This window comes from Neoarius graeffei, chromosome 8 (genome assembly GCF_027579695.1).
Source record: "Neoarius graeffei isolate fNeoGra1 chromosome 8, fNeoGra1.pri, whole genome shotgun sequence".
In the NCBI taxonomy this organism is placed as follows: Eukaryota; Metazoa; Chordata; class Actinopteri; order Siluriformes; family Ariidae; genus Neoarius; species Neoarius graeffei.
The window spans coordinates 1,097,585-1,125,189 of NC_083576.1; positions in this window are offsets into that span (position 1 = coordinate 1,097,585).

The following is a 27,605-nucleotide window of genomic DNA, read 5'->3' on the forward strand; positions in this document are numbered from 1 at the left end:
GACTGCAAATGCTCAGCTTTAGAGGATGCAAGTGCACAATAGTGCACACACACACACACACACACACACACACACACACACACACACACACACACACACAGTGAGATGTCTGTTCTGCACTAATTTCTCCTCCCGCTGTCTGTAGTGTGTCAAGGTGCGACCAAGTTTTTTAATTAACACATGAGTCTCGACACGTCACAAAGTTTTCCTCAAATTTAAAATTCTTTTAAAAAGTAAGTAATTGACACTGTGTGTGTGTGTGTGTGTGTGTGTGTGTGTGTGTATGATGATATTGAGTTACTGATCCACTCTGAAGGTGATTATTTTCCTCTAACAGCATGACTCCCAGTGTTTTATTCCTTTTACACCACAGCAACGTACCGACTATTACTATTTATTATTTATTAAAGAATGAAAGCGTGAGTTCCTGTTGTTACTGACGTTATAGCAGCGATAAACACTCCCTCCCTCAGCAGACTCGAACCCTGGACAATAATCTCAGTTTGTTCCATCGCGTCCCTGAGAAACTGTAGAGAAGTGTAAACTCCTCTGTCCTGAAGACATCAGAAAACCTACAGTTCCAGCTTCATCTCTGTTACCCCTTTTCCACCAAATCAGTTCCAGGGCTGGTTCGGAGCCGGTGCTGCTGCTGGTTCACAACTCGTTCAACTTGCGAGCCAGCTGACAACCAGCTTGCTTTTCCATAGCTTGCGGTGCTAAGAGAAGACACGTCATTACTTCGCTGTATACATCAGTTACGTCGTTGTATACATCATTACGTCGCTGTATACGTCAGTTACGTCGCTACGTTTGCATAAACCTTGGCGCGAATATCGAAGCAAAAACAACACGGAAGAAGCAACAGCAACAACAACAATAATAATAATAATGGATGACTTCACGTTTGCACAGCTGCGGCTTCTCGTCGCTTAAAAGTGGCGATCTTTCGCGGTCTTGTTGTCGGTCTTAACAACTCCGCCCCCCGCTGACGTAAGCGGTTCTTTCCTCTGGCCCAGCAGAGAGTTGGTGCTAGCCTGGAACCGGTTTTTCTGGCCCCAGAGCCAGTTCTTTGTCAGTGGAAACAGAAAACCCGGTTCCAAACTAAGCACTGGCCCCGAACCAGCCCTGGAACTGCTTTGGTGGAAAAGGGGCAAGAGTGTTACACAGCACTCACATTGGAGACTCCTTACAGAGACCACACACACACACACACACACACACATTTCTCCTTACAGAAAACTGCACCACATCAACAATTAGTTTTTAAAAAGTTTATTATCTGTCAGAGACTATCGTGTCTGCTGGACACGCCCCTGGAATGAGCTGTTACTATAGAAACCGTAACGAATCAGAGTGAGTGTTAATATAAACCTGCAGGACAGTCAGAGCTGCTGTTACAGAGAATTAATCAATGATAATGAAAGCTGTGTTTGAGTATCCACTCAATGAGTGTCGAGTGTTGATAAGATGCCCTCCCCCTCTCTCCCTCCCTCCCTCCCTCCCTCCCTCCCTCCCTCCCTCCCTCCCCCTCTCTCCCTCCCTCTCTCCCTCACTCCCTCTCTCTACCTCCCCCTCTCTCCCTCCCTCTCTCCCTCCCTCTCTCTCTCTACCTCCCTCTCTCTCTCCCCCTCTCTCCCTCCCTCCCTCCCTCCCTCCCTCCCCCTCTCTCCCTCCCTCTCTCCCTCACTCCCTCTCTCTACCTCCCCCTCTCTCCCTCCCTCTCTCCCTCCCTCTCTCTCTCTACCTCCCTCTCTCTCTCCCCCTCTCTCCCTCCCTCCCTCCCTCCCCCTCTCTCCCTCCCTCTCTCCCTCACTCCCTCCCTCCCCCTCTCTCCCTCCCTCTCTCCCTCCCTCTCTCCCTCCCTCCCTCTCTCTCTCTACCTCCCTCTCTCTCTCCCTCTCTCTCCCTCTCTCCCTCTCTCCCTCTCTCTCTCCCCCTCTCCCTCCCTCTCTCCCTCACTCCCTCTCTCTCCCTCTCTCCCTCTCCCCCTCTCTCTCTCCCTCTCCCTCTCTCTCTCCCCCCTCTCTCTCAGCTGTAGGGGAATCAGATGAGGTTTTGAGAGCAGCTTTATGTCTTCAGCAGAAGACCGAGTGAGGGGATGGAAGAAGCAAGAAACCAATTTGTTGTTTTGTTTTTGAGTCGGACTCTCGACCCGTCTGCTCTCTACAATCGTACAGCGAGAGAGCTGCAGATACACAACCTATTTGTTTTTAATAAAAGACGATACGGATGTGGCCCTGTTTCAATAAGCACTGACCCACTTCCTTTAATTGCTTCCTCTCAGACAGATGCGAGAGCGATGCTCCGCATTCCCGACTCGTTATGAGCTCCACTACACCAACAATATTGTGTTTATTTTCTCCCGAACTGCCGTCGCTTTCCAATTCAGACTCTGGGTTACTTTTGATTCCGGCTTGTTTTCACGCAGTGCATCAGTAAATCAGCAATTATTTCTTTTTCCTCTTCGCTCTTTGCTCTCAATGATACAGTGGATGAGTTTTCATCTATGGCCAGCAATAATTGATCGTCCTGGCCTCGTTCAAACACACAGTCCAGTTTTTGACCAATTTATAAAAACAATTAAGTGTAGACACACACACACACACACACACACACACACACACACACGGTTTTCTTTTTCTTTAAAATATTAATCAGTGATTAAATCCATACAATATGCAGTACTCAGTCCTGTCTCCTAACTTTCGCTTAACTATCCCTTAGCTATCCCTTAGCTAACCCTTAGCTATCCCTTAGCTATCTCTTAGCTATTCCGTAACTATCCCTTAGCTATCCCTTAACTATTCCATAACAATCCCTTAACTATCCCATAACAATCCCTTAGCTATCCCTTAACTATCATTTAACTATCCCTTATCTGTTTCTTAACTATCCCTTAAGTATTTTGTAACTATCCCTTAAGTATCCCTTCACTATCCATTACCTATCTTTTAACTATCCCTTAGCTATCCCTTAACTATCCCTTTGCTATCCCTTAACTAACCCTTAACTATTCCGTAACTATCCCTTAGCTATCCCTTAACTAACCCTTAACTATTCCGTAACTATCCCTTAGCTATCCCTTACCTATCCCTTAGCTATCCCTTAGCTATCCTTTAACTATCCCTTAGCTATCCCTTAACTATTTCTTGACTATCCCTTCACTATCCCTTAACTATCCCATAACGATCCCTTAGCTATCCCTTAAGGCCCGGTCCCACTGCACTTACGGATGCAAAGAGGATGTAAAACGTAAAAAAATCTTTGCCATCCGTTGGAAAACGCTACGCATCCGTTGTGTACTCACTGCATACGTGCTTCATACGCTCTATCCATCGAGCATCCGTCCACTGTGATTTCATCCACGCAAAAAGTTTTGAGCTGCACAAAACTTTTAGAACGGATGAACTTTCTGCCGTGTATGATGTAAATCCGCGACATATACGAGCAACAAACGTTCTATGTCCGTTATCATCCGTTAAACGTCTGCTGTATCCTCTCTGCATCCTCTGGGCATCCTCGCAACTCACATCCGCTGCAGCTGAAAACGGAAAGAGGGAGGAAAGATAAGGTACATGAAACGTCTATTCATCGTTAGTAGCACGGAAATAGAAAGGATGTAAGCGTATGCATCTCGTATATAAAGTATTCAAAACAGACAAAGCGTTTATATCTGGGATGTATCTCGTATATTTAGGATGTCTGGAGTATGTCTAGAGTATGTAGAAGGACACCTAGCGGACAATCGATATTTTGTATAAAAAGGGGGAGAAAATCATCTAGTAGTAGAGATGTATCGATGTAGCCGCCAGCACGTCTTTCCGCTTTATGCTGACGGCGTGCGTGCTGCATCCCTTTATATCCGCGGAGCAGACGCAATTCATACCCCCCGCATGCACAGTGAACGGTCTGCATCCGATATACATCCGCGCAACATCCCCTTTGTTTCCGTTAGGCGTACGTGATGCATCCCCTTCATCCGCTATGCATCCGCTCTTTCTGCTATGCGTCCGCTTCTCAGTTTTCACCGGTAACCCCTTCGGAGCTATCATCCACTTCCATCCGCTTTCATCCGCTAGGCTTCCTATGAACATGCGTTTAACATCCCCACTATATACTACCCACGTCCGTTCTTTTCCTTTCTGTTTTCGCAAATTTTCGCCAATTTTGTCCATTTCTGGAGCAGATGAAAACGGATAGAGCCACCCCCGAAATTTTGCTCGTCCGCTGTGTCCTTTTTGCATACGTTTTGTGTCCATCGGCCAGTGGGACCGGGCCTTTAAAGCAATAGTTCGGGATTTTTGACATGAATCTGTATGGCATCCCCATCAATAGTGTCGTGCAAACACACTGACTTACCCCTGACAGCATCCTGTGAGTCCAGTTCTTGTCCAGTTTTGGTCCAGATGAAAGTAGTCCGGCAAGTTTGTTGGGGTCACGAAAGTAAAACGTTTTTCTTCTCAAAACAGTATGTGTTCAAAAGAGTGATATATTTGCATCACAAAACCGTTGCCAAATAAAAAGTCAGACCTTGCAATTATTTGGCGCTATATTTTGTCTCCCTCGGTATCACTGCGCGCTGTCATGTTGACATCTGCGCAGGAATCAACACCTTTCCCATTGTTTGGCAGTGATTAGGAGTTCAGATCAGCGGCGCTAACAAGCTAATTTGAGAGCAAGAACAGCGACAAATTTATCACCTTCTATAACCTATACAATAATATATTTGTGAAAATGGTGCGCACTTGCGACTATCCAGGCTGTAGCTCCAGCTGCGGCTCCAGCTTCACCTTCTTCCACTTCTCTGTCCACCCTTTCTCTCTCTGCCCTTTCTAACTCCATCTGGCGAATTTCTTCATCTGTATATTCGGGTTCATAAAGATATCCCTTTGGCTGTGAGATGAAGTCAATGTTTTCAACGTCGCTGTCGTAGTCAGACATGTTGTCGCTAACTTTGCTAGCAGTAAACAATGAATGAAACAGCCGTGGCTGTCACCTGGCGGCAGCGCGCAGTGATACCGAGGGAGAGAAAATAGTGCCAAGCGATTTCGAGGTCTGACTTTTTATTTGGCAACGGTTTTGTGATGCAAATATATCACTCTTTTGAACACATACTGTTTTGAGACAAAAAAACGTTTTACTTTCGTGACCCCAACAAACTTGCCGGACTACTTTCGTCTGGACCAAAACTGGACAAGAACTGGACTCACAGGATGCTGTCAGGGGTAAGTCAGTGTGTTTGCACGACACTATTGATGGGGATGCCATACAGATTCATGTCAAAAATCCTGAACTATCCTTTTAACTATCATTTAACTATCCCTTATCTGTTTCTTAACTATCCCTTAAGTATTTCGTAACTATCCCTTAACTATCCCTTCACTATCTTTTAGCTATCCCTTAGCTATCCTGTCACTATTCTCTAACTATCCCTTAGCTAACGGAAATGTCCTGAATGAACCCACAACCTTCTCAACACTTCCTGGTTCCAGGGCAGTTCTTTTAGAGCCTGTCTCTACTGGAACCTGAACCCCTGTGGTCTCCTTTCAAGCGTGGCCGGATGTCATCATGGTGGGCGGGTCCTGTACAACTGCATCATTGGAATAAAGATCTTGATTTTCCATTGCTCTGTACGTTGTGAGTTTTCACTCAGCACCTTTCACATCTGAAACCTGTTCCTGTTTCGGATTGTTATACATAACTAACAACAATTTTGCACGAATATGATGCATACTTTTTTAATTGTAACCTGGGAGATGATCACTAACACCACAAAAAGAAGATCATTTTCGTTTTGCTGAAATCCCGTGTTTGCGTTTCCAGGCCATATTCACTGTGAAGTGTGTGAATGTGCAGTTTGTGTGTAATTGACATCATCGAGACACATTTTACACACAATACACACTGGGCAGTGTGATTTATTACACAATCGCTGAGAAAGGTTCACAAAGTTACACGCTTTCAAGGCTTATCTGACATGAGATTGAGACTGAACAAACGTTTCAGTGTGAGACGAATTCATTTATTTTCATGCAGTCTGGAGACAGGACGGAGGTTCCATAACTTTTGTCATCTGGAAAACCTACAGATCTCTGTGAGGCAGGGAAAACACCGATCAGGTTACAGCCTATGTCACAGTCTTTCATAAATAATGTTGGCAGGGATGTAACTGTCAGATTGTTGTTGTTGTTTTCCCCTTAGCCGTGAAACAGATCACTACTCATGTCTTGAAGTAAACACAGAGCTCGGACATGTTTGTTTTGCGATGCTGCAGTCAAAGTTTGCATACAACTCAGAATAGTAGCATGCTAAGCTAATGGATAAAGATGCAAGGGCACTGATTAGCAGTACTGATGTCTCAGTGTGATCTCGCCAGTTTGCTAACATCACCTCGAGACTTGGTTTGTGATCTAAAGCTAGCGAGTCAACAACTCTGCTGACAGACAAACATCAAGCAAACACAAAACCGCATCATACAGCAGTGCAGCTGGTGTAATATTCCTGACGAATGGAACAGAAAGAAGCCCAGCTCGGCGTCTGTCTCGCAGAGTTTTATCGCTCTTAGCTCTCACCAACAAGTAAAATCCAGTCTCAGACTGACTCTTATCCGCTCTCTTGCTCAGTCTCTCTCTCCTTTTCTCTTCATGCCTTCCTTTAACAGCATCTCCTTTCGTCTCCTTTCATCTCTTCACCTCGACTGTCATGACGTCCAAACTCAGAATAGTGATTTAGCTTCTTTCGTGTCACTGGCTGATTTTGGAAGTGTAAAGTGTTACGCAGTTCTCACGCGAGCTCTCTCAGGGACGCCACAGCAGAGTTACACAGGACTCTCACTGGTGAACTGGGGGCGGAGTCGGGATGGAAGATGATCCTTTCTCCATTTTACGACTCAGTGTGCCATAAAAATATTTTGAAGCTGATATTTGAAGGTAAAGTTCCTACCTAGTGCTGCTTTAAGGATTGTTTGTGGTTCTGTATTCTGATTGTCGCATTTTATAAAAGATGATTGTGGCAGCGAGGGCGTGGTCGAGCATCTGCTGTGAGCGGTGAGGAGTCAGGGTGAACCAGCAGGTAATGTGTGATGAGGTACACCTGTGTCTAATTACTGACTGTTTACCTACATGTGTCTCTGTGTGTGTTTCAGACAGCCAGTACAGAAAGAGAGAGAGAGAGAGAGAGAGAGAGAGGGATGGAGGGAGGGAGGGAGCTGTGTTCCCCAACATGTGCTATCTGTGTGTGTTAATAATCACACGGAAAAGTGAGAAAAAATAAAATAAACCCACTGTTCTGAAGCCTGTTCCTGTTCCCTCTGTATCCCAAACCTCAGACAGCGGTCACAATGATCTTCATTATTAAGAACATCATCATTATTTTAAAGAGAAAGATGATAAACTCTGGAATAATGACGTTATTTTCAGCTTCATGAAGAGAGCGTTGACGATCTACAGTTTATTTTCTGATAAATAAGTTTTATTATCTGAGTGGCACGATGTCCTGTTGAGGTTTTTTTTTGATAGTTGATAAAATAAGAAGTGTAGATGAAGAGTGCACGCTTCTAGACTCTGAATCATTCTCTCACTGTTTGATAATAAAACTCCAGCTGACTTTAAACCTCCTGGTTGTACTAAACCCGATAATAATTATCTTTCCAAGATGAGCCATAAAGCTGCTGAAATGAGTGCAGCTGCAGATCGAAGACTCGACTCAATTAAACAGATTGATCAGAGAAAGCGAGCTGTAGAAGGCGAGCAGCCATGATGGGAATACTAGGAGATTAGAAACAAATGCAACCTCACTCACAAGTTCACACAAAATAATAATGACAATAATAACGCTTCAGAAAGGATCAGTGTGGTGGGACTCGGGTCGAAACGGAGGGACGGAAGCCATGATGGAAACATCTGAGGCTCCACAACAGAATCAACAACTACAGAGATCTGTTTCGTGATTTTATTCACACTAATGTGATGTTCATCAGGTTTCCTGATCTATGGGTCATACACCAGCAGCTCACCATGTCCGTGCATGATTTTTTTTCTGTTTGTTTGTTTGTTTAAATTTGAAGTGGAGCTTCCAAAGTTGAGAAAAGTTCAACTTTCTCAACTTTTCAACTTTCAGTCAATCAGCTCACAGGAGCACAAACACAGAGGAGATGAAGTGCTGGTGAAAAATGTATCTCTTTAGTGGTGAATATGACGAGATTTACAACATGAACAGCTGACAATATTTGTAATATTCCCAGGGTGAGGTGAGAAGGCAGAAATTAAAAGTCGTAAAGTTCCGTAAAACTCTCAGCTGTCACGAACACAGCATGAGGCAGGAAGTCTGACTTCGATGCTGCTGTCTCCGGTTCAGGTTGCATTCTGTTCCACGATCTTCCTGTGTGTGTGTGTGTGTGTGTGTGTGTGATATCAAGCAAAGTTAGTTTTGTCCTTTTACTTTTGTTTGTGTGACTGATTAATAACGAGAGATCTTTTTTTAAGCAAAAAACTGGTGTGTGTTGGTTATTCTGGTCCCAGTTTGCTCTGAGGCTTCTGGTGTTCAAACTACAGTATATACAACACATATATTTCACAATATACACTGTACAGTCAAAAGTATGTGCCCCCCTGACCATCACCCCCACATGTCCTGTTGAACATCTCATTCCAGATTTATTCTCCTTCACTGTTATAATGAGCTCCACTCTTCTCTTCTCTTCTCTTCTCTTCTCTTCTCTTCTCTTCTCTTCTCTTCTCTTCTCTTCTGGGAAGGCATTCCACTAGATTTTGGGGTGTGATTGTGGGGATTTGTGTTCATTAGTGAGATCAGACCCTGATGTTGGTGATGATGTTGAGGCTCCAATTCCAGTTCATCCCAAAGGTGTTGAGTGGGGTTGAGTTCAGTCAGGGCTCTGTGCAGGACACTCGAGTTCTTCACCCCAACCTTCACACACCACGTCTTCATGGAGCTCGCTGTGTGTACAGGAGCATTGTCATTGTCATGCTGGAACAGGTTTGGACTCTGAGTTCCAGGGAAGGGAAACTGTCATGTTACAGGAAACAGAGACGTTCTGTACAGCTGTGAACTTCAGAGTTTGTGGGAACATTTTGGAGAAGAACCATATCAGGGGTGTGATGGTCGGGGGGGCACATACTTTTGGCCATATAGTGTAATTACTGATTGCTTGGCCTTGTGTGCACTTTTACTCATACCCTTACACCTACATACACATGTACACTTCCTGTGACCCCTGATGTTGGTCTGGGGCCTAACGAAAGGGAGTGGTCGATGGGAATCAGCCAATCAGCAGGCAGAAATCTGATGTCATCTTGACTGCATTATTTGTGATAATTTATGAAATAAAATTCATGAAAAAGTGACTTATGGTGTATCTGTTTTCTACAGAACAGGTGTCTGAAACACGTATTTGTACTCTGTTGAACTTTCAGTCGTCTTCCGTCTGAAACGCCACACGATAAACAGTGGAGTGTTTCGAGCAGCGCTGTGGTGTGGAGTGTAAACACTCTCCTTCCCCACACACACTCCCATATGGGGACGCAGGACGAGTTTCAGTGGGCGGCTCTCGGACCGCTCCATTGAGTGCTGTTTACGCCGTGTGCTAATATATTTATTTCACTATTCACATGCTCGCACCGTCTCGTCGGGTGTGAGATAGAGGAAGTGGCTGACATCTGCTTCATTCAGATTACCAAACTCTCAGGAGTGTGTTTAAAACAGATCCACTCATTCACACACACACACAATAGAACACAAGCATGTTTTAATGGCTCATTAAAGTGTAAATTGAACACACAAAAAGGAGGAAAAGGCAGCAAGCTGGTGTCTTTTACTCAGAGGGCATTTGAATTGTGGAAAAGGTGTCATGTACAAAATAATAAAGCGCTGTTTTATGGAAATTTTGGACTCAAGCCACGATGCTAATGCAGCGAACAAATAATGGAAGATTATAACCATAAATTTAGCATCAAAATCATCACACACTTGACTGAAATGACATTGTGTGTTTCAGGAAGTCCATTTGTAAATAAAATAACAAACAAAGGAAAAGAAAAGAAAAATAAACCAATAATGAGAATTTAAAGCATTTATGGGACAGGTATGTTCACACCCAGAGGTCATGGATAAATTAAATAATAACATAACAACAATCAGTTAAACACAGTAAAAACAGAAAGTGAAAATCCATTTGATAAAAAAAAACAATAACAATGAATTAGTATCATACAAAAAGTAAAAACAACAACAAAAAAACACTTTATGACTACTGCTACAAATAATAATAACTCATCACCATCATCATCACCATCATCATCATCAGTGCATCAGAAGAGAGAGTGGTCTGATAATTAGCTCTCGCCTTGGATGATGATGAAAACAGAATGTTGTTTTTATTTTTTATCTCATCTTTTCTTCACTTCATCTCTCCATCTGTGACATCCTGCCAATTAAGTGGAGCAGCAGGCAGTGCGGTACTGAACGCGCCCAAAATAAACATCTGCACTTCAGAAAAATCATCACTAATTAACCTCATTCACATTGTTAACATTCCTCCAGATTAAAAAAAAAATGAAATAAAAAGAATAATTATAATTTTTAAAATTTATCCCAGTTGACAAGTTAAGATGTGATTTTTTAAACAGGAAGGTCACAAAATCAAGTTCATACTGAGGTCAGAGTGAAAAAATAACGGCATTATTATTTGTTCGGTGTGTAAATAGGGATTCTGAGAGACAGGAAGTGAACCCGAAATGATATAGTTTAAAATCTTTATAAAAGTGTGAGAATTTTACTCTTTACTTTTAAAGTTAAATTATTTATTTATATCTGCTAAATTCACTCATCGCTGCAGTTTGTGTTGTTAAATTAATTAATTTCTGTATTTTGTGGTTAGAATCAGCAATTAATTCAGTTTACACTTGTGTAATTCAGTTATTTCTTCTCTTAAGAGTCGTTGGTGTTGATTAGAGTAACAGGAACTAATCACTAATTCATACATGGATTTGTTAAATGCTCGAATCTGATTGGTCAATGAACAGTCAGTAATTTCTGAAAAACAGACCGTTGCCATGGACACAGTTCTGATTATAGACTCTGGAGGACTGCGTCCAGTCACATCGGTCCACTGAATGAAGTCCAGGAAATTCTCTTGCTTTACTGATGAAATTAAGAACATCAGCTCAGTCACTACATCCTGCAGAAAAACATTTACATGTTACTCCATGAAAGATTTTACTAATATTAATTTTAATGTTCAGTTTATTGTGAAGGATAACGCTAAGGAGCCGAATCTTAAAAAGGCTAGAGTTTACATCATTAGGGACACGCAGTTATCACTGAATAATCTAACAGACTAATTTTTAGTAGAAGCAATAATATAGAGTAATAATAGCAGAGAGAGAGAGAGAGAGAGAGACAGAGAGAGAGGATATTACACGGGTGTGTGAAGATATGAAGTTTATCTTTGTGTGGTGAATGAACAGATCATGAACGAATAAAGCAAACAAGTGAAAATATTTTCAACACGAGAAAATAAACTTCATAACTTTGCACCACGGGCCGGCACGGTGGTGTAGTGGTTAGCGCTGTCGTCTCACAGCAAGAAGGTCCGGGTTCGAGCCCCGTGGCCAGCGAGGGCCTTTCTGTGTGGAGTTTGCATGTTCTCCCCGTGTCCGCGTGGGTTTCCTCCGGGTGCTCCGGTTTCCCCCACAGTCCAAAGACATGCAGGTTAGGTTAACTGGTGACTCTAAATTGAGCGTAGGTGTGAATGTGAGTGTGAATGGTTGTCTGTGTCTATGTGTCAGCCCTGTGATGACCTGGCGACTTGTCCAGGGTGAACCCCGCCTTTCGCCCGTAGTCAGCTGGGATAGGATCCAGCTCGCCTGAGACCCTGTAGAAGGATAAAGCGGCTACAGATAATGAGATGAGAATGAACTTTGCACCACCGTGTAATGTTCTTTATATTATTTGGACATATCCACAATATATATATATATATATATATATATATATATATATATATATATGCAAGTTAATCAAAAGAATTTTAATTTTGAACCGGTTTGTCATTTTGACAATGCCCATCTTGTCAGCTGGAAAACACTGGGAGTGACATCATCAGAGTGAAATATTAGGCCCGTATTAAACATATGGGCCACTTTTTCCATGGAATAAAAACGTGTTCTATCCCCTTCTAGTGAGTTTATTGATGGTATGTAATATTGCTATCATACTGCTTATCCTCCATGTATTACTCTGCTCTCCCCAATGGAGAATGAGCGTGCAATATTGTTATAATATTGCACATTGTCAAGACAACACAACGGAGCTCATGTGAAGATCCAATGACAAAACTTTTCTGCTGCACATGCACACAATCATTTCTTTGTTGGCAGGGAAAGAGAGAAGACGGGGTTAATTCAGTGCTTGGTTTAAGCACAAAATAAATAAACTGAAAACTGAAATTGAAGATACACTGAACATCTGAAAGGCTCCCAAAACTTCATTATACAGTGATGCAAAACCATCTCTGAAGGTTACAAAACCATCTCTGAAGAGTTTGGACTCCACCAATCCATAGTCAGACAGATTGTGTACAAATGGAGGGAATTCAAGACCATTGTTACCCACCCCAGGAGTGGTCGACCAACAAAGATCACTCCAAGAGCAAGGCATGTAATAGTCGGCGAGGTCACAAAGGACCCCAGGGTAACTTCTAAGCAACTGAAGGCCTCTCTCACATTGGCTAATGTTAATGTTCATGAGTCCACCATCAGGAGAACACTGAACAACAATGGTGTACATGGCAGGGTTGCAAGGAGAAAGCCACTGCTCTCCAAAAAGAACATTGCTGCTCGTCTGCAGTTTGCTAAAGATCACATGGACAAGCCAGAAGGCTATTGGAAAAATGTTTTGTGGACGGATGAGACCAAAATAGAACTTTTTGGTTTAAATGAGAAGCGTTATGTTTGGAGAAAGGAAAACACTGCATTCCAGCATAAGAACCTTATCCCATCTGTGAAACATGGTGGTGGTAGTATCATGGTTTGGGCCTGTTTTGCTGCATCTGGGCCAGGACGGCTTGCCATCATTGATGGAACAATGAATTCTGAATTATACCAGCGAATTCTAAAGGAAAATGTCAGGACATCTGTCCATGAACTGAATCTCAAGAGAAGGTGGGTCATGCAGCAAGACAACGACCCTAAGCACACAAGTCATTCTACCAAAGAATGGTTAAAGAAGAATAAAGTGAATGTTTTGGAATGGCCAAGTCAAAGTCCTGACCTTAATCCAATGGAAATGTTGTGGAAGGACCTGAAGCGAGCAGTTCATGTGAGGAAACCCACCAACATCCCAGAGTTGAAGCTGTTCTGTACGGAGGAACGGGCTAAAATTCCTCCAAGCCGGTGTGCAGGACTGATCAACAGTTACCGCAAACGTTTAGTTGCAGTTATTGCTGCACAAGGGGGGTCACACCAGATACTGAAAGCAAAGGGTCTCATACTTTTGCCACTCACAGATATGTAATATTGGATCATTTTCCTCAATAAATAAATGACCAAGTATAATATTTTTGTCTCATTTGTTTAACTGGGTTCTCTTTATCTACTTTTAGGACTTGTGTGAAAATCTGATGATGTTTTAGGTCATATTTATGCAGAAATATAGAAAATTCTAAAGGGTTCACAAACTTTCAAGCACCACTGTATATACTTCACACATATTTACAAGAGAAAATCAGACCAACAGACATCGAAAACTGGAAAAGAGACACGTCAGAGAGATAAAACTTCCACGCTAGTGAGTGACTGTAACAGTTTGTACACAAACATGGCCACCAGGTTTGCTTCATTAAATGCAGAAGATTTCAAGAGAAAGACACGCGGAACACCTGAAAGGCTCCCAAAACTTCACTGGATATAACTTGTATATTAGTCGGATTGTTGTTCAGGCTTTTTGGACTTGTACCATTTTTATTGTTAGAACTTTGACTCGGTACAGTACACTGGATTGACGGAACACTGAATTACATTTGATCAGAATCAACATTCAGTATTGGTAAGTTCCCCTCTGTTCTTAACTTTTTGTAAAATCTATAATTGTTCCATCGAATGTGTATGTATAATAATAATAATAATAATAATAATAATAATAATAATAATAATAATAATAATGTCTGGCTTTTTTTTTTCATCGTTTATCAGATATGTTCCATTCAGCGACTCGTCTTCGACTTGTTCAGTATTGTGCTCTCTGAATGGAATATATCTGATAGACCACGAAAAAAAGCCAGACAATATTATTTAAATACGTCCCTCAGATCCGTGATGTGTTTCGTATGAAAATGTGAGTTTTTCAACATGAGAAGATAAACTTCATATCTTCAAACCAATGTGTGATTTTCTTTTTAGTACATCGACACATTCACAAACAAAAAGTCCCCAAATTTATGAAAACAACTCATTCCTCACGAGGGACAGACAGAGAGTTATGTTGCGGTTTTGGTTCTCCATGTCCCGAATGGAGCTCGGATGGAAAATACAAGTGGTGTGTTTCCCACGAAAACACTTGTGTTTCTCTCTCTCTGTCTCTCTCTCTCTCTCTCTCTCTCTCTGTGTATATATATATATATATATAACGTATGACTGTGTAATGTGTTCTCCAGTGATGATTTGTGAAAGAAAGTCAATGAGGTTAAACTTCAGTAATGTGTTAAAGCAGTATTTCTAACACTGTGTTCATTTCTCCTCCATGGTTTCACATTTCTCCATTTGCTTTTCAGTGTTCTGCATTTCTCAGTCACCAATCTCTCTCTCTCTCTCTCTCTCTCTCTCTCTCTCTCTCTCTCTCAGCATGTGTTCTTTTTTATACACAAGAGTGCATTTAATAGAAGATGTTGTGCACTCAGGTACATTAACACATCTCGGGCCTGAACCCCGCAGCGAGAGAGTGACTCGGTTCTCTTTTATGTTGCACAGCAGTGGGTAAAGGAGACCAGGAGCACAGAGAAGCACAGAGGAAGAAAGGAAAAGAAAAAGAAAACCAGCTCTTTAAATACGGACCTTTAAAATGACCGAACTCTGTCCAGCCCATCAGAGGAAGAGGAAATGTAATTCGTCCCCAGTGGAGTGGGATTTAAACTCAGCACCAGCACTGCGCTAAAGTCACAGTACTTACCACTGCAGGTTTATTGTTATTAATTAGGGTCATTAAATTCAGCGATTTCAGTCATGTTTAGTAAAGTTCTGGGTTTTAGTCTCCTCTGCTGGACTGCAGCTTTTCTTTAATCTCATACTTTTCACTTTAAAACAGATTTGACAGCAAGAACCAGAACTAATACTCATCACTGCATACATGTCAACCTTTGGTCAATCAAACCTGTATAACCAACCTCCAAAATCCGTATTTCCCTTATAAAATCCATATAAGATGCAAATTAAAATAATGTACCTAAAATTTGAATTATAATCAACAATGATATGTCCCAGTTACTTTTTATTCAATATTAATAACAATAAACCTTCAGAATGAATACAAAGCTCCAATGTTTGACAAAAACACAAAGTGTTATCAGTGTAGTTACGAAGGAAATACTTCATTGTTTGGAGACAGGTTTCACCGAGCGGCTATTACGCACGAGACTTCATATTAGCCACAAAGCCAGAAAAATCTGTTCGTAAAATTACGTTATAATGACCAAATACAATGAAAAGTATTTTTCCAGTCTCGCCTGTGAAAGGTAATCCCATGTGATCTCGTTTGGACGGTAAACCTGTTGGTACAGTTAAACGCAGCACATGAATGAGGCATCTTTATTCTCGGGCGAGGATGACGTATGATTCTATGCAGAAGCCGGCGTCTATGACTTCACGGTTGGCGGGATTCTCGCAATGCGGTGTGCACATGATCAAAAGTGGAATGAAGTCTCGCTACCACAAGATAGCGCGCGATTTCATAAGACTCTTTACTGGCTGTGTGTGGTGTACAGTACGTTTGTAAATGTTATGCGTTCTTTTATCATCGTGGGAATTGATTATAGCTCTAAATAAATATTGAAGTTTTTTTTTTAAAGAATCCATATAACTTTATTTATACTCCCGTATACTACATTTATTGAATCAAATCCGTATAAAATACGGACATTCCGTATAGGTTGACACGTATGTCACTGTAAACGATCTGCTGCGATGTACATGGTGTACCAATCACCGTGGTTTGGATTGTCACAGCGAGCGATTAGCACTCCGCTTGTTTGTGTGGTCAGAGTGTGATCATGAAAGATGAAACAGGAGGGTTTCAGATTGAAGCATTTTATAGAGTTCACTTTAGCTAAAGTTCTCCCACATTCCCTTATTCATTGGTGAAAACGGCACTAATTTACCATCAGAAACTAAATCTTTCCTCAATTCTTAATAAATTGAGAATATTTCAGTGCTTTTGTCACTAGCACTCCCCAGCCGGTGTTTGTGGTTATTAAATTCACTGTTTGTGTGTGTGTTTATTTATCTATTTTTAATATTAAATCCATAAATTGTTTGGTGTGTCGTCATCATTAAACCCACCGACTGTACGTTTTTGTTGTGGTTTTACATGCTGATGGTTTCACTGTGTGGTTGTTCCTCACTGTTTGCTGTGTCATTGTTAAGCTCACCAGTCGTTTGTTGGCTGCGTTCAGCCTGAATCTGGAGAAAAGCCACATGAGCCCATCGACAAACAATCGACTCATAGTCCGGAGGTAAATGTAACAGATAAATCAGCAACTTAAACAGCACAAACACATGAGGATCCACAGTACAGTGTCTATAAATAACAGACAGCAACACAGTCAACAATTTACAACCTTTTTATTGTCTGTAAGCGCTACACAGAAAAACAGTAATATATTAGCACAGTTAGCATTAAATTAACTCCACTAATTCAAACCTGGAATAACGGAGAGGTGGAGAACATTACTCACGCATTGCTTTCAGATAACTTCAGGGTCTTGGGTTTGCTCCTGAGCCGGGTGGCTGTGTGCACTTTAATTTTATTTCAGGGTTTGAATAAACACGAACAAATTATTTCACATCATCATCAAACTGTGTTGATGCAAATCCATTCATTCACATGGAACAATTTATACACTTCAATTATAACATTAAACCCACCTGCCTCGTGTTGTGTAGGTTCTCCTTGTGCCATGAAAGCAGCTGTGACCTGTTGAGGCCTGGACTCCACTTGACCTCTGAAGGTGGGTGTGGTTTCTGGTACCAAGATGTCAGCAGCAGATCCTTTATTACCTGTAAGTTGTGGGCAGGGCCTCCATGGATCAGACTTGTTTGTCAGCACATCCCACAGATACTCAACTGGATTGAGATCTGGGGATTTGGAGGCTGAGTCAACACCTTGAGCTCTGTCATGTTCCTGAACAGTTTCTGCAGTGTGTCAGGGAGCATCATCCTTCTGAAAGATTTCACTGCCGATAAGGTATACCACTGCCATGAAGGGTGAACTTGGCCTGCAACAATGTTCAGGTAGGTGGTACATGTCAAAGTGTCACAATAACATCCACATGAACACCAGGACCCAACATTTCCCAGCAGAACATTGTCCAGTGCATCACATTGCCTCCACAGGCTCGCCGTCTTCCCATAGTGCATCCTGGTGGCATCTCTTCCCCAGGTAAATCTCTCTCTCACACACACACACACGGCTATCCACATGATGGAAAAGAAAACCTGATTCCTCAGACCAGACATCCTTCTTGCATTGCTCCATGGTCCAGTTCTGATGCTTGCGTGCCCATTGTAGGTCTTTCGGTGGTGTACAGGAGTCAGTCTGGTCACTCTGACTGATCTGCAGTTACACAGCTCCAGACGCAGGAAGCCGTGATGCACTGTGTGTCTGATTCCTTTCTACCAGAGCCAGCAGTAACTTTTTCAGCAGTTTGTGCTCCAGCAGTTCTTCTGTGGGATTGGACCAAATGGCCTTGCCTTTGTGCCCCATGTGAATCAGTGAGCCTTCAACACCCATGACCCTGTCACTGGTTCGCTGGTTCTCCTCCCTTGGACCAGTTTTGTTCAGTACTAACCACTGCACACTGGGAACACCCCACAGGATGTGCTGTTTTGGAGATGTTCAGACCCCGTCATCTCACCATCACAATGTGGCCCTTGGTGTCAAAGTCACTCAGATCCTTACACTCACCCATTTTTCCTGCTTCCAACACATCAACTTCAAGAACTGACTGTTCTCTTGCTGCTGAATAAACCCCACCCCTTGGCAAGTGCCACTGGAATGAGATATTTAAATAATATTGTCTGGCTTTTTTTCGTGGTCTATCAGATATATTCTATTCAGCAAGCATGATACTAAACGAGTCGAGGACGAGTAGCTGAATGGAATATATCTGATAGACCACGAAAAAAGCCAGACAATATTATTATTATTATTATTATTATTATTATTATTATTATTATTATACTTACTTTCTTCATATCAGCATTCTCAAAGCCCAACGCAAACTTAACCACAACTTGGTGCTGTTAGTGCGGGAGTGCAGTAACCTTCCAGCCAGTGTAGTGTTAGCGAAGTCCAATGCTAGTGCAGTCAAGCTGAATATTATTATTTTTCTTATGTAATTTACTGTTACTTTTAAAATCAACATCGACAGCAACACACAATGGAGCGACCTGGCAGTCAAAATTCTCTCAAAATCTTCCGTATTTAACAAAGCAAACTTGGCGGCCATGTTTATTTACAAATTGTCACAGTCACCTGCTAGTATGGAAGTTTATGTTTCCAACATGTCTCTTTTCCAGTTTTTCAATGTCCCTAGGTATGTTTTTCTCTTGTAAATATGCGTGAAGTATATATAATGAAGTTTTGGGAGCCTTTCAGGTGTTCAGCGCGTCTTTAGTTTCAGTTTATACAACCCCAATTCCAAAAAAGTTGGGACAAAGTACAAATTGTAAATAAAAACGGAATGCAATAATTTACAAATCTCAAAAACTGATATTGTATTCACTATAGAACATAGACAACATATCAAATGTCGAAAGTGAGACATTTTGAAATTTCAAATCAAATCAAATCAAGTTTATTTGTATCGCGCTTTTAACAATAAACATTGTCGCAAAGCAGCTTTACAGAATTTGAACGACTTAAAACATGAGCTAATTTTATCCCTAATCTATCCCCAATGAGCAAGCCTGTGGCGACGGTGGCAAGGAAAAACTCCCTCAGACGACATGAGGAAGAAACCTCGAGAGGAACCAGACTCAAAAGGGAACCCATCCTCATTTGGGCAACAACAGACAGCCTGACTATAATATTAACAGTTTTAACAGGTATAACCCTCAACTGTCCTCATGGGGCCGTCCTTCACAGGAGTGGGGCGATAAAACTCTGACCAGACACAGGGCACCAGGATGGATCAAGCAGGTCCGAGGGGCAGAAGAGGCCAGCATCTCAATCCCAGGATCAACATGTAACTCAGAGGGACAGATGGGGGGGGGAAGAGAGAAAGAAAACACGTTGTTAGGTATGCCCTAAAAATGACAAGTATTAAATCTGTGTGGTAGGCTCGCAGAGACGAGAGTCTTTACATCAGGCATGACGCACAATGGCATGTTAATATGGTAAAAAATATATCATGACCTGCTCTGGCTGGATGCTTGATTGGGTGATGGGAGCACACTCCTCAGCAATGATGAGATGCAGATGGGACTCTTAGGCCTGGCCAAGACAATTCAGTTACATTTCACCGGGTCTGGGACATGCGACAGAATGTCTGACGGCCGATTCCCTGCAGGCTACGATAGCCAGTCGAGGTCCCCACCGTCTCCACCAAAAGATTTCCTGTTGACTCCATGTAACTCAGAGGGACAGATTTGGGGGGGGGGGGGGGGGGGAGAGAGAAAGAAAACACAGGTGGTTAGGTATGCCCAATGTCACCTGAATAAGTAGGAACAGTATACATATTGCACCGAGTACAAGCAGGGACTCCGGCAACTAACTATGACAGCATAACTAAAAGGAGAGAGCCAGAAGGTAACACAGGCATGAGGGGCCCCGGGACATAAAGCAGCCAGCCACTGCACCGTCAACAAACTCGAGTGAGCAAGCGAGTGGGGACTGACAGCATCCATACATCCCAGTTTACCAAAACACTCTGTCTGAGGATCCTCCAGATCTACACCTTTACCTCATAAACACCATTAACAAAAGGCTTGACTAAACAGATATGTTTTCAGCCTAGACTTAAACGCTGAGACTGTGTCTGATTCCCGAACATTACTTGGAAGGCTGTTCCATAACTGTGGGGCTTTGTAAGAAAAGGCTCCGCCCCCTGATGCAGTCTTCACTATACGAGGTACCAGCAGATAGCCTGCACCTTTTGATCTAAGTAGGCGTGGCGGGTCATAGAGGAGCAGAAGTTCACTCAGGTACTGTGGTGCGAGACCATTTAGTGCTTTAAAGGTCAATAGTAGTATTTTATAATCAATACGAAATTTGATTGGGAGCCAATGCAGTGTGGATAAGACAGGCGTGATGTGGTCATATTTTCTAGTTCTAGTAAGGACTCTTGCTGCGGCATTTTGAACTAACTGGAGCTTGTTTATGCACTTATTGGAACATCCAGACAGTAAGGCATTACAATAATCCAACCTGGAGGTAACGAAAGCATGAACTAGTTTTTCTGCATCATGCAATGACATTAAATTTCTTATCTTTGCAATATTTCTGAGATGAAAGAAAGCTATCCGGGTGATGTTATCAATGTGAGTTTCGAATGAAAGACTGGGGTCAATAATCACTCCGAGGTCTTTTACTGCTGCACGTGAAGAAACAGAAAGGCCATCCAGAGTTACTGTGTAATCAGAAAACTTACTTCTAGCTGTATGTGGTCCTAGCACAAGTACTTCAGTCTTGTCAGAGTTAAGCAGAAGGAAATTAACGAGCATCCAGTGTCTAATGTCCTTCACACATTCCTCAATTCTATTAAGCTGGTGTCTCTCATCAGGTTTTGCAGAGACATACAACTGTGTGTCATCAGCATAACAGTGGAAACTAATACAATGTTTACGAATAATATCGCCCAGAGGTAACATATATAGAGAAAAAAGCAGTGGACCCAAGACAGAACCTTGTGGAACACCAAACTTTACCTCGGTACGTCTAGAAATATCACCATTTATATCGACATACTGATAACGATCAGTTAGATAAGACCTGAGCCAGGAGAGGGCCATTCCCTTAACTCCCACAACATTTTCTAGTCTATCCAGAAGAATGGAATGATCAATGGTATCAAATGCTGCACTAAGGTCAAGCAACACAAGTAGCGAGACACAGCCCTGATCAGACGCCAACAGTAGGTCGTTTACTACTTTAACCAGTGCTGTCTCTGTGCTATGATGAGGTCTAAATCCTGACTGATACATTTCATGGATGTTATTCCTATGTAAATATGAGCATAACTGCTGTGCCACAGCTTTTTCAAGGATCTTGGAGATAAAGGGGAGGTTTGATATTGGCCGATAATTGGACAGCTGACAGGGATCAAGGTCAGGTTTTTTAATCAGGGGTTTGATAACTGCTAGTTTAAAGGATTTGGGTACATAGCCAATCATAAGAGAAGAATTTATTATTTTTAGAAGCGGTTCAATTACTCCAGGCATTATCTGTTTGAATAGATGTGTCGGTAAGGGATCTAGTACGCAAGTTGAGGCTTTTGATGTAGAGATTAATGAGAGTAATTCAGTTTCTTTTAGGGGAGTAAAACATTCTAACTGATGATCTGATACAGTTATATTGTTAACTACAAGGTCACTTTCATTGTCTAACCTTAAATTAGTAGTTTGAATTTTTTGTCGGATATTCTCAATTTTGTCATTAAAAAAATTCATGAAGTCGTTGCTACTACATACTGCAGGTGTGCATGTGTTGATAGTGGACTTATTCCTGGTTAATTTTGCTACAGTATTAAATAGGAATCTAGGATTATTTTTGTTATCTTCTATTAGGGAGGAGAGATATGTTGATCTCGCAGCACTAAGAGCTTTTTTATACTTCAGGAAGCTCTCCTTCCACGCCAATTTGAACACTACCAATTTTGTTTGACGCCATTTACGTTCCAATTTTCGAGTGGTCTGTTTTAATGTGCGAGTGTCATCATTATACCAGGGTGCTAATTTTTTGTCTCTGACCATTTTCCTTTTTAGAGGAGCTACATTATCTAAAGTATGGCGGAATGTTGACTCTAAGCATTCAGTTGCCTGATCGAGTTCTGCAGGGGCTGACAGTGACCCAATCAAAGTTGATAACTCTGGGAGATCATTTATAAAGCTCTGTGCAGTAGTTGACGTGAAAGTACGTTTAATACAGTAGCGTGGTGAGGTGCAGATATTATTACTCAGACATATTTTGAATGAGATGAGACAATGATCTGAGATAACTTCAGACTGTGGAAGTATGACTATATTGTCTACATTTAATCTGAATGTTAGTATTAGATCGAGGGTGTGACCACCATTATGGGTCGGTCCTATGACATTCTGCTTAATCCCGACTGAATCTAAGATGGACACAAACGATGTTTTTAAAGGGTCTTCTGGGTTATCAAAGTGAATATTAAAATCTCCGACAACTAAAGCTTTGTCTAAGGAAATAACCAGATCTGAGATAAAATCTGCAAATTCAGAAAGAAACTCAGAATATGGCCCCGGGGGCCTGTAAATAATAAGCAATGGAATTAACTGGGTAGACTTATTTTTTGAGGCTACATACATTATATGAGTATGAAGAACTTCAAATGTATTAAATTTATAACCAGGTTTTTGTGTTACACCTAGATAATCGTTATAAATAACCGCGACGCCTCCTCCTCTGCCAGTTAGACGAGGCTGGTGTATATAACTGTATCCAGGAGGACTCGCTTCATTTAATGCTATATATTCATTTGGCTTAATCCATGTTTCTGTTAAACACAGTACATTAAACTCCTGATCAGTAATGAGTTCATTAACCATTAGCGCTTTAGATGTAAGAGATCTAATATTTAATAGCCCCACCTTTAGATCAAAGGTGCTGGCAGCGGCTGTACAGTCAGTATGATCTAATTTTATATTGATTAGGTTACTGGAACAAACTCTCTGAAAATTTCTACCTTTTTGTTGAGCTCGGGGAACAGACACAGTCTCGATGTAGTGGGCCCTGAGTGACAACTCTGTGCAGCTAGCAGACAGTCGGTTTAGCCTGTTCGTCTGCTCCCTGGCCTTGGCTCTGGATTGTCAGAAATTAACTAGGCCTGTTCTGAGACTATGACCTATGCTGCAGGAAATGAGAGCAGCACCTTCCCGAGTGGGATGGATACCGTCCCGCCCTAACAGGCCAGCAGTGCCCTCAAAATTAGCCCAATTATCTATAAAGCCCACACTGTTTTCAGAGCACCACCTGGACAGCCAGCAGTTCAGCGACCATAACCTGCTGTAAGCTACATCGCCACGCCGCATTGGGATGGGGCCAGAGCATACTACAGCATCGGACATCGCCTTCGCTAATTTAAACACCTCTACAAAGTTACTCTTAGTAACCTCAGACTGACGAAGGCGTATATCATTAGCTCCTGCATGGATAACTATCTTTGAGAACCTATGCTTGCCTAGGACCCTAAGATTACCTGCTATGTCCGGCGCCCTGGCTCCCGGTATACACCTGACTAAAGCTGCTGGTGCCCCTAAAGGCTGAGCTAATTTCACGTGCCGTATGATAGAGTCCCCTATAACCAGAGCCCTATAACCAGAAATTTCATGCCAAATATTGGCTCATTTGAAATTTCATGACAGCAACAAATCTCAAAAAGTTCGGACAGGGGCAATAAGAGGCTGGAAAAGTTAAAGGTACAAAAAAGGAACAGCTGGAGGACTAAATTGCAACTCATTAGGTCAATTGGCAATAGGTCATTAACATGACTGGGTATAAAAAGAGCATCTTGGAGTGGCAGCGGCTCTCAGAAGTAAAGATGGGAAGAGGATCACCAATCCCCCTAATTCTGCACCGACAAATAGTGGAGCAATATCAGAAAGGAGTTCGACAGTGTAAAATTGCAAAGAGTTTGAACATATCATCATCTACAGTGCATAATATCATCAAAAGATTCAGAGAATCTGGAAGAATCTCTGTGCGTAAGGGTCAAGGCCGGAAAACCATACTGGGTGCCCGTGATCTTCGGGCCCTTAGACGGCACTGCATCACATACAGGCACGCTTCTGTATTGGAAATCACAAAATGGGCTCAGGAATATTTCCAGAGAACATTATCTGTGAACACAATTCACCGTGCCATCCGCCGTTGCCAGCTAAAACTCTATAGTTCAAAGAAGAAGCCGTATCTAAACATGATCCAGAAGCGCAGACGTCTTCTCTGGGCCAAGGCTCATTTAAAATGGACTGTGGCAAAGTGGAAAACTGTTCTGTGGTCAGACGAATCAAAATTTGAAGTTCTTTGTGGAAATCAGGGACGCCGTGTCATTCGGACTAAAGAGGAGAAGGATGACCCGAGTTGTTATCAGCGCTCAGTTCAGAAGCCTGCATCTCTGATGGTATGGGGTTGCATTAGTGCGTGTGGCATGGGCAGCTTACACATCTGGAAAGACACCATCAATGCTGAAAGGTATATCCAGGTTCTAGAGCAACATATGCTCCCATCCAGATGACGTCTCTTTCAGGGAAGACCTTGCATTTTCCAACATGACAATGCCAAACCACATACTGCATCAATTACAGCATCATGGCTGCGTAGAAGAAGGGTCCGGGTACTGAACTGGCCAGCCTGCAGTCCAGATCTTTCACCCATAGAAAACATTTGGCGCATCATAAAACGGAAGATACGACAAAAAAGACCTAAGACAGTTGAGCAACTAGAATCCTACATTAGACAAGAATGGTTTAACATTCCTATCCCTAAACTTGAGCAACTTGTCTCCTCAGTCCCCAGACGTTTACAGACTGTTGTAAAGAGAAAAGGGGATGTCTCACAGTGGGAAACATGGCCTTGTCCCAACTTTTTTGAGATGTGTTGTTGTCATGAAATTTAAAATCACCTAATTTTTCTCTGGGCGGCACGGTGGTGTAGTGGTTAGCGCTGTTGCCTCACAGCAAGAAGGTCCGGGTTCGAGCCCCGGGGCCGGCGAGGGCCTTTCTGTGCGGAGTTTGCATGTTCTCCCCGTGTCCGCGTGGGTTTCCTCCGGGTGCTCCGGTTTCCCCCACAGTCCAAAGACATGCAGGTTAGGTTAACTGGTGACTCTAAATTGAGCGTAGGTGTGAATGTGAGTGTGAATGGTTGTCTGTGTCTATGTGTCAGCCCTGTGATGACCTGGCGACTTGTCCAGGGTGAACCCCGCCTTTCGCCCGTAGTCAGCTGGGATAGGATCCAGCTTGCCTGCGACCCTGTAGAACAGGATAAAGCGGCTCGAGATAATGAGATGAGATAATTTTTCTCTTTCAATGATACATTTTCTCAGTTTAAACATTTGATGTGTCATCTATGTTCTATTCTGAATAAAATATGGAATTTTGAAACTTCCACATCATTGCATTCCGTTTTTATTTACAATTTGTACTTTGTCCCAACTTTTTTGGAATCGGGGTTGTAGTTTATTTAGTGTATAATTATAGCATCGCTAATCCTAGCAGTAGCACTGGATTAGCCTCGTCTTCTCGTTCCCAGTGAACAAAGGAATGATTGTCTGCATGCACAGCAGAAAAGTTTTGTCACTGAATCATTGCGTGAGCTCTGATGTGTGACGTCGTGTTGTCTTGACAATGTGCAATACTGTAACAATATTGCATGCTCATTCTCCACTGGGCAGAGTGGCGTAATACACAAAGGATAAGCGATATGATAACAATATTGCATGCTATCAATAAACCCACAAGAAGGGAAAAGAACACGTTTTTATTCGATAGAAAAAGTGGCACATATGTTTAATAATTAATGTTATTCACTTCATCTGTCAGTGGGATTAATATTATGGCTAATTTGTGTAAATTGTCACCTCCAGCATGTACATTTCTCCTCCAGACCACCAGAGGGCAGTCTCACACATGGGTTGAATTTCTTCTTTGGTTATTTCACTGATTTCCTGTGCACACCTGCCTTGCGTTTCACTTGATTATTTCCCTTTTATTAGGTTTCCCTCTGGAGTTGTTTGGTTTGGTTTTGTGTTGATGTCAGTGTCTGATATCATGGTCTCTAGTGAGTCTTAGTTTGGACCCTTTTTTTTTTTCCCTCAGCTTTTGAACCTTCCATTGACTGATTTAATTTCAATGACTCTTTGTATAAAGGTTAAAAAAAGGAAAAAGCCATCACCGACCTCCCTCAGTCTGTTCTCTCCATGACCTTTTCTCAGTGTCAAGAACAATGACCAAAGGGAGGACAAAAGGTGCTCTGAAGAAGCTCTGAAGAAGCTCACAGAATTGACGTGAATCTGTTGTGCACATCACTTCCACACAAATGAAATACTTCAACATAAATTACTCTCTTATGCTGAATGAACTGATTTATGTGAGTGCGCCTTTCAGTGAAGTTTTCTTCATTTGTTTGCGGATGTGAACTCGACTGATTCCAGACTCTCCTGAGTTTAGGAGAACGTGGTGTTCTGTTCCTCAGGAATAAGAAAGTGTTCCAAACAAGAAGATAAACTGAATAGTGGATTGTTTTAGGAGCTACTCCAGAATATTTGCATAACATTAAAAAAAGGAGGTCCAGAGTTTTGATCACATTTTGATTTTTTTTTTAATTACCATCCATCCATCCATTATCTGTAGCCGCTTTATCCTGTTCTACAGGGTCGCAGGCGAGCTGGATCCTATCCCAGCTGACTACGGGTGAAAGGCGGGGTTCACCCTGGACAAGTCGCCAGGTCATCACAGGGCTGCACATAGACACAGACAACCATTCACACTCACATTCACACCTACGCTCAATTTAGAGTCACCAGTTAACCTAACCTGCATGTCTTTGGACTGTGGGGGAAACCGGAGCACCCGGAGGAAACCCACGCGGACACGGGGAGAACATGCAAACTCCGCACAGAAAGGCCCTCGCCGGCCATGGGGCTCGAACCCGGACCTTCTTGCTGTGAGGCGACAGCGCTAACCACTACACCATTGTGTTTATTAATCCTATTTTTTTAGTATTATTAGTAATATTTATAACTAATAATCCTAGAACGTGGCGGCACGGTGGTGTAGTGGTTAGCGCTGTCGCCTCACAGCAAGAAGGTCTGGGTTCGAGCCCCGTGGCCGGCGAGGGCCTTTCTGTGCGGAGTTTGCATGTTCTCCCCGTGTCCGCGTGGGTTTCCTCCGGGTGCTCCGGTTTCCCCCACAGTCCAAAGACATGCAGGTTAGGTTAACTGGTGACTCTAAATTGAGCGTAGGTGTGAATGTGAGTGTGAATGGTTGTCTGTGTCTATGTGTCAGCCCTGTGATGACCTGGCGACTTGTCCAGGGTGAACCCCGCCTTTCACCCGTAGTCAGCTGGGATAGGATCCAGCTCGCCTGCGACCCTGTAGAACAGGATAAAGCGGCTACAGATAATGAGATGAGACGAGATGAATC